This window comes from Bos javanicus, chromosome 7 (assembly GCF_032452875.1).
Source record: "Bos javanicus breed banteng chromosome 7, ARS-OSU_banteng_1.0, whole genome shotgun sequence".
Lineage (NCBI taxonomy): Eukaryota > Metazoa > Chordata > Mammalia > Artiodactyla > Bovidae > Bos > Bos javanicus.
Window position 1 is genome coordinate 83288012 of NC_083874.1, and position 12583 is coordinate 83300594.

Consider the following 12583-nt stretch of genomic DNA (forward strand, 5'->3'; position numbering starts at 1 on the left):
AAAGTGTAGTGTAGGCAGTTGAGAAGATCTGACTCGATTTAATGTTCAGTTTTAGGTATCAGGGGCTTTGGCACAGTATCTTATTTTCTCCCTGGAGAGTTATAGTAATTGCATTAGGAACACAGAAGTGGTAACATGCTTAGCATTGTTTATCTCTGCATTAGGCACACATAGGACCTATTTAGCTGGTGGGAGCGTCGGAAGCATCATTTTCAGTTTCTAAAGAAATCGAGTTAAAAAGAAAAAAGAAATGAAGTTTTATTCTCAGTCCTTTGCGTTTCTTAACAAACTTCTCTTTAGCCTTAATGATCCATTCACCTTCTAAGAAGAACATTAAAGTGTTAACAAGAAAATATCCCAAAGAAATAATTTTGTTGATTTCTAGTTTTCCTAATTTTTTAGATTTGCTGATTATGACATAATTTTGGTTACTTAGTCTTTCATCCTTGTTATTGTTGCTGCTACTGTGTTGAGCATCAAAGCAATTTCATTGATTTGGCTTTTAATAAAACATTATTATTAATACTTCCAGATGCCCTGAAATGTTTATATCAGTACACACGCTCACAGTTGCTGTAGCTCAAGTTCAAGACTAATATATCATTCTGTTATCAAATATTTGCCCTTTACCTTCCTTTCCCTTCCCTAGGTTTTGTTTTAATTTTGACTGAAACTGAAGTCACATCTTGGGTAACTTCCCCCACTACCCCAGCCCCCATGAAAAACAAGAAGACAAGTTCCTTTCATTTTTAAGTTTTACAGTTATTCACTATATAGTAGCTGAAAAGAAACATCAAAGATAGCAAACTAAACCATATTTGAGTAGATTTTAACACATTTTAATCTATTTTTCTCTTTAAGGATAGAGAACAAATATTTTACATTTTTCTTACTTTCCTCAATGAGTGATGATCATCAAATATCCTTTTTTCCATTTTCATACATTAAGCCAGTATTTATTTGACGAACCATTTCTTCTCTTTGGGGGCTTCCCTCATAGCTCAGTTGGTAAAGAATCCGCCTGCAATGCAGGAGACCCCAGTTCAATTCCTGGGTCAGGAAGATTTGCTGGAGAAGGGATAGGCTACCCACTCCAGTATTCTTGGGCTTCCCTTGTGGCTCAGCTGGTAAAGAATCCACCTGCTTATTTTGAACACAAGTAATGTATACTCACTGTATACATTCCTGAATAATATGCATTCTTGAAAGTACAAAAAAGATTAAAATAAAAAATCAATGAAATGAATCCACCCATATTTATACTCCTCTGCGGTACGGTACCTACTGCACCATTTTCCCTGTTTATGCACTGTCTTCTACAAATCTTTCTTCATACACAGACGGTTCGCAAGGCTTTGCTCAACTTAGCTATTGTCTTTGAAGAACAGTGCCAATTGCCCATCAAGATATGTCTATGACTCTGAGTTTTAAACATTTGAGTTTCCTTTAAAAATAAAACAGATCAATTACATCATTATTTGGTAGACAAGCTCAGTCAAGGCCAGAGTCACCAGGATCAGGCTTCTGAGAACTTGAAACTGCAATAGAGAAGTGCTCTAACCATGTTAAGTGCAGGTGGGCAGTCAGAGACCAGTGCCCATGGACAGGCGCAGCAGCTCAGTCTTCTCCAGCAAGGATACACATCTGAAAGAAAACTAACCACTGCCAGACCATAAACATTAGTGAAATAGCATTTTACTTCTTTGGCATCAAACATTAACTTCCCATTAAGTATAGCCCTCTAAGTTATAATCCTAAAAAATCATAAAAAGTAATCAAGTTGGAAATATCTTAATTTGATTAATCTTATAATTTCTCTCCAAAATATTCTGAATTTGGTTGCTGGTATTCAGTTATGCCCCAAACATATGTCATGTATGCATAGTCAAATCAGGTACAGGATTTCACAAACTGAATCTTCTTTATCTTCTGCCTCAAATCATGTATCATATGACTAAAACTTTCAGCACAATGTCTACTGGCATTGTCCTGTGTATACAGAACTGTTTGAAATCAGAGGACATCAAATGGAAAACAATGGGTCAGACTTGGCTCACAAGTATCTTTTATTTAGGTGTGAATTAAAAAAAAAAAAAAAGTTGCTAATATTTAAAAACTGATAGAGTGCACATAAATGTATGGATTCCTTGCTTTTCCAGAGACCAGACAATAATTGGAACTATATTCAAATCTAGCAACAATAGACTTAGATTGTCTTACACATGGGGTGCACAGTCTTTTCTGCCCTCATCCCACCACCTCCAGGCTTCCACATCTGCTGCTTTTACTCATTCACCTCTATCTGCTTCACAGCTACAGCTTCTCACTGTGTCACTCTGGTTCCCCTTACCACTGAAGCTCTTCAAAGGCTCATGGTATGATCACACTTCGCAACCCATTATTTTTCTTTCCTTCAGTTCAGTTCAGTCGCTCAGTCATGTCTGACTCTTTGCAACCCCATGGACTGCAGCATGCCAGGCCTCCCCGTCCATCACCAACTCCCAGAGTCCACTCAAACTCATGTCCATTAAGTCGGTGATGTCATGCAACCATCTCATCCCCTTCTCCTCTTGCCTTCAATCTTTCCCAGCATCAGGATCTTTTCAAATGAGTCAGTTCTTTGCATCAGGTGGCCAAAGTATTGGAGTTTCAGCTTCAGCATCAGTCCTTCCAATGAACACTCAGGACTGATCTCCTTTAAGATGGACTGGCCGGATCTCCTTGCAGTCCAAGGGACTCTCAAGAGTCTTCTCCAACACCACAGTTCAAAAGCATCAATTCTTTGGCGCTCAGCTTTCTTTATAGTCCAACTCTCACAGCCATGCATGATACTGGAAAAACTATAGCCTTGACTAGTGGACCTTTGTTGGCAAAGTAATGTCTCTTCTTTTTAATATGCTGTCTAGGTTGGTCATAACTTTCCTTCCTAGGAGTAAGCGTCTTTTAATTTCACAGCTGCAATCACCATCTGCAGTGATTTTGGAGCCCAGAAAAATAAAGTCTGACACTGTTTCCACTGTTTCCCCATCTATTTCCCATGAAGTGATGGGACTGAATGCCATGATCTTTCTTTCCTTAGACTTGTTTCTACTTCTGGAATGTTCCTTTTGTTGTTGCTGTTTGTTTCCACAGGTCATTTCCCTATTTTCACAGTCGCCTCTTGTCATGCCTTTATATTCCAGATAAGCCATCGACAATATCCAAAGTTTTTTAGAGTCTTACTACCCCTTACAGAATTCCTTCAGCATGTGTTGCTTCCTCTCCTCAAAACACCCTTGGTTCTCATCCGTCCTTAGATACAACATCATCATCCTCTGGGAATCTGTATCTGTGCTGCATTTTTCTGACACAGCCTGTCCCTCTACTAGGTGGGTGAAGGGTCTCTCCCTTCATCTGCCAGAGTAACTGTGGACACAGTTCTATTAAAACATGTAACCCTTTATAACTCTAGAGTGTGTGTGTTGATTTGTTTATGTGTAGCTCCTCGGTCTCAGCCCTGGACTCATTCTTTGAAAGCCAGGACCAGATATGTCTTGGTCCTGGCTCAGTGTGTTCACACTCAACAATATGCTCAGCTTCATAGTAGGAGTGGAATAAAGGAATGAGAAGGAAAGTATGTATTTAAAGATACAGCGCGTTTTGAGGTTTGATTAAAAAAGAAAAAAATTGAAAGTCGCTCGGTCACGTCTGACTCTTTGTGACCCCATGGACTATACGGTCCATGGAATTCTCCAGGATACTGGAGTGGGTAGCCTTTCCCTTCTCCAGGGGATTGGAGGTTTCATTAAATCATGCTTTATTTGATAACTTTTAACCCTGAATATTCACTGAAAGGACTGATACTGAAGCTCCAGTAGTTTGGCCACCTGATGTGAAGAAATGACTCATTGGAAAAGAGATGACTCATTGGATGTTGGGGAAAACTGAAGGCAAAAGAAGAAGGGGGTGGCAAAGGATGACATGGTTAGATAGCATCACCGACTCATTGGGCATGGATATTAGCAAACTCTAGGAGATAGTGAAGGACAGGGAAGCCTGGCATGCTGGCAGTTCATGGAGTCTCAAAGAGTTGGACAGAACTTAGCAACTGAACAACAATAACAACACTAAACTTATACTTCTAACTTTTGATGGCATAAGATTTCTCCCATTCTCTTCTCTTCCCTTCCTTCTTTTCTTCCCTGACTTTTATAGGTTGAAAACATATTCGTGTACACACACACCCCACATACACATACCCACCACTCACACACATATCACCACTATTGCTGTTACTCTCACATACCAGACAAGAATACTTAATAAGTATTCACTAATTTGGAATGTTTCAGTAGCACAGAAATAGAGATCTAGAATTTGCAATATAAATACAGACTTATTATGTGCTATAGTGTCTTATATAGTTCATTAAATTTTATGTTTAGGACTTGCTCCAAAAGTAAATAATAATAATTAGAGGAAGCATTTCATGTAGAAGTAGAATGAAAGGAAATTCTGAATGCTTAAAAGATCCTGCTAATTAGTACGGATTGTGTAAATGTGGCTGCTTTCAGAAAAGAGATTTGGAACTTTTAGATAAAGCTGCAAAGCAGTGGACTACAGAAAAGTTCCTGATTACAGTATCATGTCTACTTGCAAACATGGGCTGTGAATACCCTCATCTGTGTGCCTACTTGGGAGCTGTTTGTCTTTATGGGACTTTACACAGCTGACAGCTAATGCAGACGTTTAAATGCAAAATCTGACACTGATGTTTTCCCCCAAATGACACTTCGATTCATAAATTCTATGAATGCGGGTAGCACTATTCATTTATAAAATCATGCAGCTATCACTTAGTAATGCAATTCAAAACATCTTTCACTTTATTTAGCCATTTCCAGCCCCATTACATGTGACGATGAAGAGAATAAAAATTGATTAGACAACGACTGAAAGTGGGCAAAAGCATTTCCCGGCATGTTGCCCGCCTTGTGGCGAAACGATGGAGCCAGAGCATTTTATTTCCTATTGAGGAGATGTTTCTTGCTTAGGTGGCCTGTTTCTGATTAAAAGCATCTTTATAATATTGCATTTCACTTCCATAAAAAGAAAAATATGCTCTGTGCCAGGAAAGAGTAGTACTAGTTGCAAAAAAGAAAAAAAAAAAAAAAAAGAGGTTAATGTGGCAAGACAGGATATCCTTGCTTCCAAAGCTTATAGGGTGGTTGGTTTTGAAACCAAAGCAAATCTTGTCTGCTAACTTCTCTATATTGGGTCAGTTATAAAAGTGGTAGAGGTAACTATAATAATTGCTAAGATAATAATAGCTATAATTTTGGGGACTTTTTTGAGTACTTTATATTACAAATAAATATATTATTCATAACTGTCAGAGCAACCTGGACATGTGGAAGCATTGTCCTAATTTACGAATGTGGACTCTGAGCCCAGTTAGGTGACTTCCTGGAGGTGAGAAGTGAGTGCCCAAGGCTAGACTAGGGCTGTCAACCCTTTCTCTCTCCTTGTACCTACAGACCCGAGGGGCTGAGGTAGCCCTTTGTGAAAACTAGGAAGTTCTCATTGGCTGTCTTCCTGAGAGTAGTTCATGGGTCTGTGTGACGGGGGCACTCTGTACTTGCTTCCATACACTTTTTAGACTTCTAAAAAAAAAATTATCTTGCTGTTTAGAATTTTTTTAAAAAAAATATGTGTTTACTTCTTTGGGTGTGCCAGGGCTTAGTTGTGGCACACGGCACTTTTAGCTGCAGTGTGTGGGATCTAGTTCCCTGGCCAGGGATCGAACCTGGGCCTTCTGCAGTAGGAGTGGGAGTTTTAGCCAGTACCAGGAAAGTCCCTGTTCAGAATTTTCCTTTTGAATTTTGGGGAACTGGTCTGGATGCAGAACTGCTCTATTTCAGGAGGGAGAAGACTTATCCGTCTCTCCTGTGGTACGTGGGGGTGGCATCCTGGCGGGTCATCCATTGTGGGAGCACTCAGGACATAGCTACTGGTGTCTTCGTTCACAGATGCTACCTGAGGAGCAGCTCACATTGGAGTTCAATGAAAAATAGCTTGTTATAAAACAAGGGAAGTAGTTCCCATTTACTTTTTCAATAAGTGGTATTAGGTATGGGGACCTTGCATTCTGAGCAGAAGGCTGCTAATTTCTGTGTGATCTTTATCAATAAGTACAAATCCCGTGAGCAGCGTACTGACAGAACACACCTCAGGTGGCTTGTGAATTACACAGCCAGATGGCCTCTGCTGCCCAAGGACTGTTCCAAAGTCATATACATTCTTTATTCATTAATTTCAAATTTTGCCTAACATTTTTACAGGCATAAGGCTTTTCTGCAAGGGGAAAAAAAAATCCATTTTAATGAGAAGAAAAAGAGTACATTTGGACATTATTCATTCCCTAGGAAAACGCAGTCCTATATATATAAAAAAGATTAAATGCTAAGATAATATCTATGTTCAAAATATATTCACAAAGTGTTTTTGCATCTCATTTTTTCAAAATTGTCTTACTATTATTTCCCTCTTACTAAGATACTCTGTCTTGTTAGTAGCATACAGAGACCCATAGACTAAATTTTCTGTTTTAAATATTACAGGAAACTTATTACATAGAACTGCTTTCCTTCTCCTCTTTTGGTTTATTTCTTTTTCTTAATCCTATATGATCCTGATATTATACTTTTAGCCAGTTGGACTCTTTACCAGTTCTATACAGGGGGGGAAAAAAAAAAAGGTATTGAGTTGGAATCTCAGGCTGAAAATTTGATAGTTGGAAGTAAAGGATTTAAGGAAACATGGTCAACATCAGAAAAGCTTTATGTTCAATAATAGCACTGCAGGCGGATTCTTTACCAACTGAGCCACCAGGGAAGCCCAAGAATACTGGAGTGGATTGCCTATCCCTTCTACAGCAGATCTTCTGACCCAGGAATTGAACTGGGGTTTCCTGAATTGCAGGCGGATTCTTTAACAGCTGAGCTACCAGCGAAGCCCTCAGTATAGACAAAAAAAAAAAAAAATCATAAAATAATGGCTGCAGAAAATCTTTCTTTCTTTCAAAATTCCACCCTCAGGAATTCTCTGGCAGTCCAGCAGTTAGGCCTTTGTACTCTCACTGCTGAGGGCCCAGGTTCGATCCCTGGTTGATCTCTGGAACTAAAATCCCACAAGCTGTGGTGTGCACACACACAAAATCCCAGTCTCAGCTTGATGCTTATCACTATAGTATAATTTCTGAAGCAACTGTCATGGATATATTATGAAAGGACAAAAGAAATGGAATCAGATCTTTTTTGCATTTATATCAATTCATTAGATCTACATGCTCTTCCCTCTGTTTTGTTTAACCTGAAAGGGGTGTTTTTGAAATTAGTGACACAGCACAGATGCCTGTCTCATCAGTTCATCCAAAGGGCATCTGCACAGCCCAAGAACAGACCATGTCTGTTCTACCCCCAAGAGGTTTCATTCTGTTTCTCTCTCTTGACCTGTGCCTATTCCTGCCCTCTGGGGTCTAGCACATGACTCTCTTTTAAGTCTTTTCTAGGAAGTCCAGCCTTCCGTTGCCTGAGAAAAAGTGTAGCACTTAATCACACATTGCTTAGTCCTCTGCTATGTTCCTCCGTTGAACGAGTCTTTCTTCAGCACCTAGACTGCAGGCCCCTTGAAGATAGGGAAACTGGTGTCTGTATCCCTCAGCACAAAGTGGAGTGTGAGCACTCAGCAGGAACTCTTTGATTCAGAGCCTGCTTTCTGCTACTTTATCATTTAATCGAGTGAGATTCTGCAGGGCATAAACTACGCCCTTGAAACCAAGGCACCCTTGGGAGCTATATTAACTTAAGGCACCTGGGCCTTATTTATTTACTGTTTCAACATACTGAGTTAGCTGTACCATCAATCACACCATCTGACAGTCCTAAAAAATGCAGTGCTTCTCCTACATTTTTTGGCTTTGCTCCTTCTCTTATGACCTTTTGGAAGCAGTGGAGAGGGACTGGAAAGGAGTGTTTCTCATGCTCTGTCAGCTTCTAGAACCTGAATCAGAAAACTCAAGGAGAACAAGAATTCCTTTTGTCATACACTTTAAAAAAAATAAAGACGTATGTTCCTATAAGTATATAGAATTCTAGTATTTCTTTGACTCTTACAATTAGAGGCATGGAATGAGCTGGTGATATTTCCCTTCAGGTGGCATTTGTCCAGTTGGATCTGTGGCTATGTTCCTGCTTTCTGTTTTTGTATAGAAGCCATCGGGTTATAGTTGTGTCTGAGATGACTTGGGTGAGTGAGTGGGAGCTGGTTTAGGGGTGAGTCGTCAGGAACTCTCAGCCAAAGTATGTTTCCAATGAAGCATTCTCAATAGTGCTTCCCTGGCCATCAGCTTTTCAGGGAGCTCTGAGTTAGGAGGATGAATCTAGGGGCAATGAGCTCAGGGTAAGAGTAAGAGGGGCAAATTAACCCCCGGACAGAACCACTACAAAAATAGCCAACCTTCAAGAAGTGTACAGATTTGAGATGTATCCAGGTTAGTGTTGAAATACCCATTGTTTGAAGGGGGTCTGTGCAGAGACCAAAAAAAAAAAAAAGGTCAAACGTATTGTATGCAAGGAAGACAGAAGGCTGGGTCCAATCCAGCAGTAAGGGTCTGCTAGGAGCTTTGTGAAGAGACTAGGATAGTGGCCGCTTTGCTTGAACTATGACAGACCCTGGTCCTAGCAGAAATTTGGGGTGAGAACCTAAAAGAGTGTAAGGTAGATCAGATACACATGAAGGGATCTGAAGTCTTCTGCTCTTATGAGTCCTCTGAGCACCATATGTATCCTGAAACTGGAGGTGAGGGGGGAGGGCATCAGGCAAGTGGAATTCCTGATGTTCTGTGCTGGTTTATGGCAGCTCTCAGGCTGCTACGTGACCTGACTCTCATTGCCTCAGCGTCCTGCACTCAGCCCACATTTATCCTGGCCTCAGGGCAGGGCAAGTATTGGTGGGAATTCTTCTAAAGACTCCAGAAAAATCAAGTCAGTTTGACTTTCACTTGAAATGGCATGAGGGTGGCCCCAGACTCTTGGGCCCAATCTAGTTCTTGGGTCTGCCCCAGAGCGAACCCACACCCTCAGTGTCTGAATTATCCGGATGGGTCTTCTTGCTTTCAAGACCACAAGGGCCCCTCTCTAGGCAAGAGCAGACTCCAGGATTAGCCTCAAGCAAAAATGTATTTCTTTGGCATCCATCTAGGATGGAAATAGCCTACCCAGGCCGGCAGCTGTGCGGTACAGCGCTGCTCAGCCCAGCACATTCTCCTTTATGTATGACTTCAGAGGGAGGGTGGGAAACTTAGGTGGAGGCTGAGGAGAGAGGTTTCTCAGAAATGTCAGTTTCACAAAGCAGCTCTTTTTCTCAGTCGAACAACTTTGAGCCTATTGCTTTCATTTCCCTCAAATATCTATCAGGGCTTTGTAACTTATGAGCAAACAAACTGAAACAGAAAGCCATTTTCTAAGTTAATTTTATATTTGGTACAGGATTAGAAACCAGGCTCTGTTCACACACCAGCTATAGCCTGTAGCACAGAAACCGTGTCTGCTCTTCCAGCCCATCGCAGGGATGTTCAGCTGGAAGGGGATTAAGCATAAGAAAAAAAAAAAAAGGTCAGTTTCTATTTGTAGGTAATTCTCAATGTCCCCTCTCAGAATCTCAATGACTTCTTTCTTATTTTCTTTTCCATGTGTCTCATGGCCTTAAGACTCATTGGAAACAGGAACGTCCTACAGTCTCATCAACAGCCATGGATCATAGCGCCACTCACTCATTTTACTGCAGTGTCCTGAGCTGCCCAGTCGCCTCATGCTAAATTTAGGGTTTAAGTAAATAGAGCATTTTGGTTGCAGTGCTACTAGAAAGCAGCTGGAATAAGGATAAATGGATCTGCTTTTGTGTTGCTGTAATGGGAAACATAATTTTGCATGTTAACTTTTGTTTGTTCTTTTTTATTCCAAAATATTTTATGGGAAAGCAAAATATCTTCCCACTGTAGCAATGGGGCGACTAGCCTCTCATATAAATTAATTTCTTAGTTAATATTTTTAAACTAAGCAAATACATAATACTAAGCAAATACATTTTCCTGAGTGGTTCTGAATAAATTAAATGTATATCCATGACTAGTCTCCAAACCAGAAGTACCAAGTTGAAACAGTGGTCATCCTCTCAGCCTCTTTAGAAGCCTTGGCTCTATTCTCTAATGATTCATATGGATGCATCTTGCTCCCCAACAAGTATCTTGAAGTGAAGGACTAATGTTAAACTTCCTAAGACTCTCTGATAGCACCTGCCATTGACCTTGGCACACAGTGAAGGCATCAAGAAATCTTTGCTAAAGGGATGTGCCCTTGTTGACCTAAAACAATAAACAGCAAGTTCTTTTACCAGCAAAATGGGCTTATTCAGTAATAGCAAAGAATTGCAATTTGGAAAATGCAGTCTGTGGTGAATCACAGGCAAGTCCGGAGACCAAAGGAGAGGAATTTTCTTTCACAGAGAAGGGGGAGGTTAGGAGGAGCTGCTATAAAGAGACAGTCCATTGGAGGCAATTGGGAGTTCAAAGTGTAGTGGCTTTTCATTGGCAGAGTTGTGACAGCCTCTCATTGGCTGGGCTGTTGCTGGGTGAAGAGAAATTCTTCCTTCCTCTGGCTGGGTTGTAAAGTAGTAACCTTCTTATTGTTGACGTTGCAAAGTCATCTCTCTCTCTCTCTCTCTCTCTTTTTTTTTTTTGGTCTGTTCAGTTCAGTTCAGTTCAGTTGCTCAGGCGTGTCTGACTTTGTGATCCCAAAGCACGCCAGGCCTCCCTGTCCATTACCATCTCCCAGAGTTCACTCAGACTCATGTCCATCAAGTCAGTGATGCCATCCAGCCATCTCATCGTCTGTCGTCCCCTTTTCCTTCTGCCCCAATCCCTCCCAGCATCAGAGTCTTTTCCAATGAGTCGATTCTTTGCATCAGGTGGCCAAAGTTCTGGAGTTTCAGCTTTAGCATCAGTCCTTCCAAAGAAATCCCAGGACTGATCTCCTTCACAATGGACTGGTTGGATCTCCTTGCAGTCCAAGGGACTCTCAAGAGTCTTCTCCAACACCACAGTTCAAAAGCATCAATTCTTCGGCACTCAGCTTTCTTCACAGTCCAGCTCTCACATCCATACATGACCACTGGAAAAACCATAGCCTTGACTAGATGGACCTTTATTGGCAAAGCAATGCCTCTGCTTTTGAATATGCTATCTAGGTTGGTCATAACTTTCCTTCCAAGGAGTAAGCGTCTTTTAATTTCATGGCTGCAGTCACTATCTGCAGTGATTTTGGAGCCCAAAAAGATAAAGTCTGACACTGTTTCCACTGTTTCCCAATCTATTGCCCATGAAGCTGATCTCAACTAGCAGGATGTGAAATCTTTCCTTCTAGTCCCTGACTCCATTTTAAATGAGGTTTCTATTTATTAATTTTCATATCCTTACTGTGAAATTGACATTTTAGGATCAAAACTTTTAATTTCTATTCTACAACCTCATATGGACTTTCTAATTTCATAGTATATAATAAAATTATTATTTTGGAGGATAAAAAATAGACTTACTTAAAAAAATACTTTTTTTGAACATATATACAGTACACAATATAAAAGCTGCTATGAAATATAAACTTAAAAGTCAAGGCTGCTTCTTAACTCTGTCTTCACCTAGTTTTCTTCTGAGAGGCAGAGTCCTCCTGTGTAACTTTCTAAAAATACTACATTCATTTACAAACACATGCATAGAGAAATGTATATATACATTATCAAATTCTAGGAAAATATGTACACTGTCCTACAATTGACTTTTTAAAATTTTTTTTACTTAGCAATATATTCTGGAAAATTTTCTATCAACGCATAGAAAGCTAATGCATTCTTTTCAAGAGCTGCATATTATATTCTATGGTTGTACATTTTCCCAAACTTTTCACTATTATCAATTACATGGCAAGAATATTTTTGTATATATGTCATTTTATAAATGGGTAAGTGTAGCTAAAGGATAAATACCTAGAAATAGAACTGTTGCATAAAGACAGTGACAAATTGCGCTCTGCCAACTTTCTCTCCAGCCAAGTTACAATGTATGCAGTGACTGTTTCCTTGACATGCCCTGTGATACCCAAGAAAGTCACATTATTAATGGCAAACACTTACATAGCATTTAGCCTGTGCCAGGAGCTGGTTTATGTGCTTTACATATATTAGCTCAAGTGAGACTCACCACAACCTTGTGAGGGAGGTACTTTCATCATCTCCAATATACAGATGAGATAAGACACTTTGCCTCAGGTCACGCAGCTAGTAAATAGTAGATGACATCTATGCCCAGGCTGTCTGGCTCCAGGAATTAGCTCTTGTAAGCATAACCCTAAACTGTGCTAATCATGACAATTCTTAAAAAAATATTCTGTATGAGATATAAAAGGAATTTCTCAAGAAATAAAAGTTCAACTGTTGAATGATTTCTGCATCAGGCCCTGTACGCTCCTTGTTGCTAGTCTTCCACAGCACC